General features: G+C 27.1%; 1 long non-coding RNA gene across 1 annotated transcript; it reads right to left on the bottom strand.

Annotated features, from left to right (window-relative positions):
• Positions 1-4,007: 4,007 nt before the first annotated feature.
• Positions 4,008-7,265, bottom strand: LOC136082131 (uncharacterized). The gene is made up of 2 exons (XR_010639415.1): positions 7,151-7,265; positions 4,008-4,116 (listed from the first exon to the last, which is right to left on the bottom strand). It is a non-coding gene; the product is annotated as an uncharacterized LOC136082131 (long non-coding RNA).
• Between the last annotated feature and the right edge of the window lie 569 nt (positions 7,266-7,834).

Raw genomic sequence — 7,834 nt, 5'->3', positions numbered from 1 at the left:
AATATTTAAATGAAATTCTTTAATGATGATACCGGATTTAAAAACTAAAACTAAAAATATTGTTTTAACATTCATAGCAACAAGTTAAACATTTTTTTCTACTTTCTGCTGCTTTTTTCTCAAATGAAGAAGAGTCTTCAGCGTGTTTGGCTTTTGTTTTTGCTGTTTTTTCATTATGTAAATTATCCCAATATAATGATAAAACATTAATAACAAATAACAATAAAAACTATTGACTACTTATTGTAAAACTAGTTGTTAAAAGATGTAATGTCTATAAAATATACAAATAGAAACTTAAATTAGTTATTGACCAACTGCTTCTCTTAGTATACGCTCACCAACCAAGCTCCAATCAACACCGGAATATTACATTTGGTTCTCACCCTAATAATTTTTGTTCCTTTGTACGGGGACCACCAACATCGGGTCTCTCCAACCAGCCAACATTCGCACACATAATCCGCACTGCCATCTTCCTCTATAAATTTCACTATGTAAAACAATGTCATCTTAAAAAATCTGCAATATTTTATTTCTACTCTAATAGAATCATTTCATTATTAACTTTATTTAATAAAATTTATTACTGGGAAGTCTCTCAACTTCTAAATATTTATCAGGGGGTTAGCCAGGAAAATTTTTTATACCGCATTTTTACCCAAATTTTATTCCAAATTTTCCCCAAAATAATAGGATTTTTTATTGAAATTTTTGGTCATTGAGTTTTCGGAATTTTAAATTCAATGGTAATTCCGCGGTTTACGTGGTGCCATTGGGCTAGCTAACACCCTGTTTATGTAATTATTTTTTAATATCTTGATAAACGTTAATAAATTTTATAAATATTGTTATGTTAATAAAAATTTAAGGTTAAAAAGTGATAAGATCAACAAAACAACTTTTTAAATACAAATAAACTGCTGCTGATATTATAACAAAGTCAAATTTCTTTATTATATTTATTTGAGGTATAAAACTAACCACAAGCTTATATTCCAAAATAGTAAATTGACGGTAAAGGAAGTATTATTAAAGTATTGTCACACTGTGAAAAAGCAATACATTTCCGAATTACTTTAGATTTTATAACATGTCCCGTTGGTGGTAAATTCACTCCAATATGTAACAAACTAAAAGATTGTGAGGGTAAGAATAAAAATCTATACATTTTTCCATTGAATATCCTCTCCCAATCATTGTATTACTATCTAATGATTCGAGCTGCACAATTCCTTTTTCTGTTAAAAAAAGTTGATCATTTGGATTTTTTGACCATGCTAACACTCTACGAGTGAGTGAATAATTCAAAATTCCAAGCTCATTAACTCGATTTACGGCCTGACTTAAAAGGTTAGAAGTGCCACAAAATCTTTATCTTAAAACACCATAGTCAAGTTATTTAACTCAAGATGGGATGTGAGAAATTTGTTTATCAAAAACTCAAAGAACTTGCTAATAATAGAAAAAAGACTGATTGGATAATTGGAGGGGTCAAAATGTTCAACACAGTTGTAAGTAGTGCAATGATAAGGTGAGTCTGAAAATGAAATACGAGATGAAAGTCTTAAAGAGATCATTTTCATGGTCAGAACCACCTAAGGAAGAAAAAAGAAAAACTGAACACAAGCTAGGATCACAGACAAGACATAAATTAAGGGGTGAAGTTAAATGATTAGGGTTGTCAGGAAAATGAGTCACAAAGTTATTATCTGAGTAAGAGATTGAGAAATGCAGAAGTTATAGGCTTTACCAGGGTCAGTGGCATTAGAGCCAAGCCATTCAGTGTGATGAGCATTAGTCGTCAATAACAACAATATTGGCAGAGGGGTAAAAAGAGAGAGCATAGTCTATAATTTGATCAGAGATTATATCTAAAAGAGTGTAGTCTTGGGAAGAAGGAGAACGATAAGGAACAAAGGAAAAGCTACAGAGTAAAGAGGTGCTAAGCGGAAGCACATAAAGGAATGGTCAAAGGATTCAAACCTGATTTCACAACAAATAGATGAACTGATGCATATGTATATCTTTAAGCCAAGCATGTGGCTATTGGAGTCTTTGCAAATCAAAGGATAGTACCCATCAACATTGAGATCAGAGGAAGGAATTGCAGAACTTAAATTAGTCTCACTACAAGCAAGCAAGTCTGGTGAATTTTGCGAGAGGTAATATTCAACTGATGGAAGATTGCTTCGCAGACCATGAATATTAGTAAAAGATATATTAAAACAGTTAGGTGATGGGGATGGTTTTATATGTTTTTAATATTTTGATTTACTTTTGGCATACTTAAATTTAAAGAGAACTTGACTCATTAATAGATGGCCTCCCAAGCAATGAGCCATGCAATTTTCTTAGTCTTGTTAATTGAACCTAAGTCATAACATAGAGCTCCTTATGTAGCCTCAACAATGCGCACCAAAAGCATCAACAGGAACACCATCTATGCACAACATGGCACTGTTGACACTTTCCCTGCTGCTGTTGATGGAATCAACAGCAGCAAAAAAAATAGAGTTCAGGAAACCTTACTACCGACGGGCTTTTTTAGAGCTGTACCCTTATTAGGAGATAACAGGAAGAGTTGCATATCCACTATCAAGGAGGCATAAGCAAAAACCTATGAGATAAGTCAAGAAGATCCAGCATTCATCATCCTAGGCAGGAAACAATTTAACACAGGTTTACATCTATGCCAGCCTAATATGAAGAAGGGTTTCAAGGCTGGTCAACAGAACTATTCTGCTTACCCCTAAAGTCTTTGCCTAGGAGGCCTCCTACAAGAAAGTAGCTGGATGCAGTTAGAATCTGCCCAAGATGAGTATTTTCATCGAGACACCATCTCTAGCCTTTACTCAACCAAGTGCCCCAAGGCAGGTAATTTTTAAGTGGGATTTCTAATAAGTTTAAAATTAAATTTATTTACTATGCAGTTCTTTAAAATATGCAACTGACATAAATAAACTTTTAACTATGTAAATATCTTTGTTGAATAAAGTTACATTTACTTGTGTTAGGTTTTTCGGTTATGCAACAAAATCTCATAACAAGGCCTGATATGGATCTCTGTTGTCATATTCGAACATAATCCTCTAGTGACCTTTCTTTTTTTGGACAAGATGCAAAACACTTTGTGAATGTAGTACACCTCTAGCAGCTAGGCTTTGCCTGTAACATTATCATAATCATGGAGCTATGTTTCCACCTCAAACTATATATTATATATGTATAGTTACATCCTTTTACTGTAACATTCCTTTATGCTCAAAAAACATTTAATCACCTTGTTTTTTTTTCTGTAAACATTGCTAAAGCATTTGAAATTTCCTACCGCCTAATTTTTCAGATTCATAATTTAAAGCTTAATTTCAGATTGATTTACAGCTTTTTAACCCTTTTGTTTTCTTGCACTTTATTTCTATTATTTTCTTTCTATTAAATCTCAACATTCATTATATTCTTTGTTCTTATTTTTTGCCAATTAACCAACTTAAAGAGCGCCTTCTATCCTAGTAAGGAAAATGACAATTAAATTAATCAAAAAACTTAATTCTCCAGTATGTTTATTGTTCAAGATGCCTACAATTTTATCAACCAAATATTTTTTATTCTTTCGGTATGTTTCTAAAGATGCTTAATATTATAGCAAATAAAACTTTTTTATGATTTTACTTAAAACAAACAAAAATTTATCAGTAAAAATTAAAATAAAAAAATAATATAGCCTCATATGAGAAAATGTTACATGTGACTTTCCAATAAGATTTATAACTTTGTCTAATAACTTTAAAAATATTAAACATTCAAAAAAAACTAGACCTGGATATTAAAAAAAAATTTTAATGGGCAAACAACAGTAAAGAAGTAATCATAACAGATTAATTTAAAAGTATCATTGTATTTTGAATTGCTCTAAATTCTAAAATATTCTTTAAATTTATTGATATCAAAAAGATTGATGACGCAAAATTTAAATATAAACACACACACAAACAAAAAAAACTCACTCTTATAAACAGTGCATGTTGAAAATCTTCAGCAAGTTGAAAAAAAACATCATTCATTTGCTTACATTCAGCGGCCCATTCAGCTTCAAAATGTATTACAACCACTTGGCTAAATAAAATTACAATATTGTAAAACAAAGAAGACACTTGCATAATAAACATTAAATTATATGGCCGTAACTGTGATTTTTCTTTCACACCCATTCCTTTATTCATTAGTCTTAAAAATCTTAAAATCAAAAATGTTTTATTATTTTGGTTTTATAGAAAAAAACTACCTAAGAGATTTTTCTCAAAAACTACTTATAAGATTTTTACAATTTTTCAAAACAATGAAGGTAATATAATAATTTACTTATTTCAATGAATATTTTTCAAGTACTTGATATCATCTGCTGGATCTTGCTTTGAGTTACTTTTTTTGAATATTTTGCTTTTTCAAGATATTTATAATTGAACAGTAACTTTCAATAATTGGATGCTTAGGATAATTTGGAACATTTTCTAGTACAAATTTGATGCTATTTTGTTTTTTTTTCAAATAAATACTTAAAGAAATGCCGTTTGACATTTGACAACAAATCGCTTTAATTATTCCATCAATAGATCATTAAGGAGTTTTTTTACAATATGCTTTATATTCTTGTGAACTAAGTACTTTTCCTATCAAAGCTTGGCTGCATTAGAATTTTCCACTACCAACATCTCTTTTAAGAGTATCGAGTCTGTTTATATTGTTGCAAAGTAAATCTAACTGAGGATCAAGAATCATCAGTCAATTTTGAAATATCAAGTTGTGAGAAAGAGGAATTTAAAAAAAAAAATTATTGAAACTTTTTTTCAACTTAATATTTATTTACTCATTTTAATCAAATATAAATGATAAACAATACTTATTAATTTTAGAACCAACAAGCAACACATTAGTTTCTGAGTGCAAAAAAATTGAAATAATTTGTTAAAAGGATCCCAAACCTCCAAGACGTTCTGTTCATATCTAAAGGGAATGATAAAAAAAAATATTAGGCTAAAGTTTTTTGATTAAAATAAAAGAATAAATCGATACCAAGAAAAATTTTAGTTTTTTATTTTAGTTGAAGCTTGCCTTCTTCGTTTTATTGTAGGCCTAAAAGTCAGCATAATATACGCCACAATCTACAGACTTGATAATTTATTCAAATGCGTTTTTTATTCCGAAGAGTTTAAGTACATGATGTCATTGACTTTTGTTTGTTTACATAACCAATCTCTTGCGCAAACAAACAAAAAATCAATGACATCATTTACTAAAACTCTTAGGACTAAAACGCGCTTGAATAAATTATTAATTCTGTAGATTGCGGCATAAATTATGCTGACTTTGAGGCCTACAATAAAACGGAGAAGACGAGCTTCGACTAAAATAAAAAGTTATCTTTTCTTGGTATTCATTTATTCTTTTGTTTTAATCAAAAAAATTTAGCCCAAACATTTTTTTTATCATTCTCTTTAATATGAAAACAAGATGTCTCAGAGGTTTGGGATCCCTTTAAAGTAGTTTTTGAGTAATTAATAACTAAAGTGTGCTGAATTTCATCACGTTGAACTGATATATATATGTGTGTGTATATATATACATATGTGTGGGTGTATATATATATATATATATATATATATATATATATATATATATATATATATACACACACACATATATATACAATGAAGTTAACAGTGTTAACTGAGAAGAATGTTTGTTAAGTGATTTTCTACTAATTTATAATTGCTCTGTTCTTTTAAGAACATTGAGCACTCTATTTTGTAGAATACATTTTAAAGCACTCTATTTCGTAGAATAAATTTTAAATACATTTGAGATCAGCAATTAGATCAGCATTCGGAAATGCTGATCTAATTGCTAATCTCAAAGTGTTTTGTATCAAATTTTTTTTGGCAACCTGATGCCAACCTCTTAAAAATTGAGGTTGACAAATTATTCTAAAATATTCTAATTCGAAAGGTTGAATACGTATAAATGAAAATAGGCAAAAATTAGTATATATTTAAAGTTAAAAAAATTAAAACATTTTATTACAATTATTTGTTATATATATTATTATTATATTTTTTTTGTTTTATTTAAAAATTAAATTTAGCATTGTATAATTTATGTTTCCTGCTACATCATAAACAAAAATTTTCTACTTTGATTCTATATTTGAAAACGCATTAAAAAGTACATTTAGAATTATCACAGCCCTTTTTGTCAGTACTAAAAAATATGTAATATAAATTGATAGTGTATAAAATATAAATCATCAAAGATAATAAATATGTATAATAAATATATTAAAATATAATAAACAACTATATAATATATAAAATGTCAAGATGTTTAATATATAATATAATAAATAAATTCTAATGTAAGAAATATAATCAGTAAATTATAATATATAAATATACAATATATAAATTAATAAGATACAATAAATAACTAAACTTTTATTAAAAAAAATTTTTGATTAAACGAAATATGTTTGTTACAAAACATAGCTATGTTTGTTTAAATATCCACTCAAATTTTACAACATTCATTAAGAAACTGCAACCAATTCACATTTACTTAATTTTTATATTACATTATATGGACCTTATTCTGTTTTTAGCTAGAATTCCTATGTTGGTTATTAAATTTAAGAATTCATTAGTGTTAATCATTTTCTAAAAGTCGAAATGAAATATTGTTGATCATCGTACCATTTACTAAAGCTATATAAATATTGTTACAATGTTGCGATTCAAATTGTTATAGTACTTTTAATAATTTTGCTGTTGTTAAAACTCATATAATTATATACATTTAACTATTTAAAATATATCACATTTTTATGTTTAAAATTTGTTGTAGATTTTTTTGTTCATTCTATTGATATGCTGTACGTTTTGTTTGTTGATACAAAAAGTTGTTACATTAAAAGTTTAACAGATATAAAATATATAGTTACAACAATGCATTATATGGGACCTATTTTGCTAGTATATAACAACTTATTATTGCCTTGTTCTTATAAGAGCATAGAACACTCTACTTTGTACATATATATATATATAAACTATACATACATACATACATATATTTATATTTGCTAGAGCTATATTACCTGTTTGCTGACTTGAGTAAACTTTTTAAAGAAGAGTCATCGTGGCATATATGTAAATTTTCAACCATTTTGAAAGTGTTAAATAATAATCTTTGTTTTACTAAAGAAATCTTATACATTTTTAGTATGTTAGTATGAATATATATTTATATATAATATATAAATATATATTTATATGTATTTATATATTATAAATAAAGTATATATATAACAATAATAAATATATATTTATATATACGACTTATATATTTAATATAGTATGTTGAATATATATATATATATATATATATATATATATATATATATATATATGTATATATATATGTATATAGATTTATATATATATATATATATATATATATATATATATATATATATATATATATATATATATATATATATATATATATATGTATATATACACATATATATATACAGTGCTGGCAAAAAGTCTTGCAACAAAGCACAATTTTACACAAATCAATGTTTATCTGTGTTATTATCTTATATTTTTATCTTTAGGTATAAATATATTTATAAAAGACAATTTTGTAGCTTAAACAGTTAATTCAGTGAAAATCATGGCTAAGATTCGGCAGCTTAGTAAAGAAGAAAAAGCATGCATTCAACGCCTTGCTAAAAGTGGTATGTCTCATGCAGACATTGCAACAATTTACATGGTTG

The sequence above is a fragment of the Hydra vulgaris genome, chromosome 07 (assembly GCF_038396675.1).
Source record: "Hydra vulgaris chromosome 07, alternate assembly HydraT2T_AEP".
In the NCBI taxonomy this organism is placed as follows: domain Eukaryota; kingdom Metazoa; phylum Cnidaria; class Hydrozoa; order Anthoathecata; family Hydridae; genus Hydra; species Hydra vulgaris.
The sequence above is the reverse complement of the archived record's forward strand: the minus strand, read 5'-3'. Positions and strand labels throughout refer to the sequence as shown.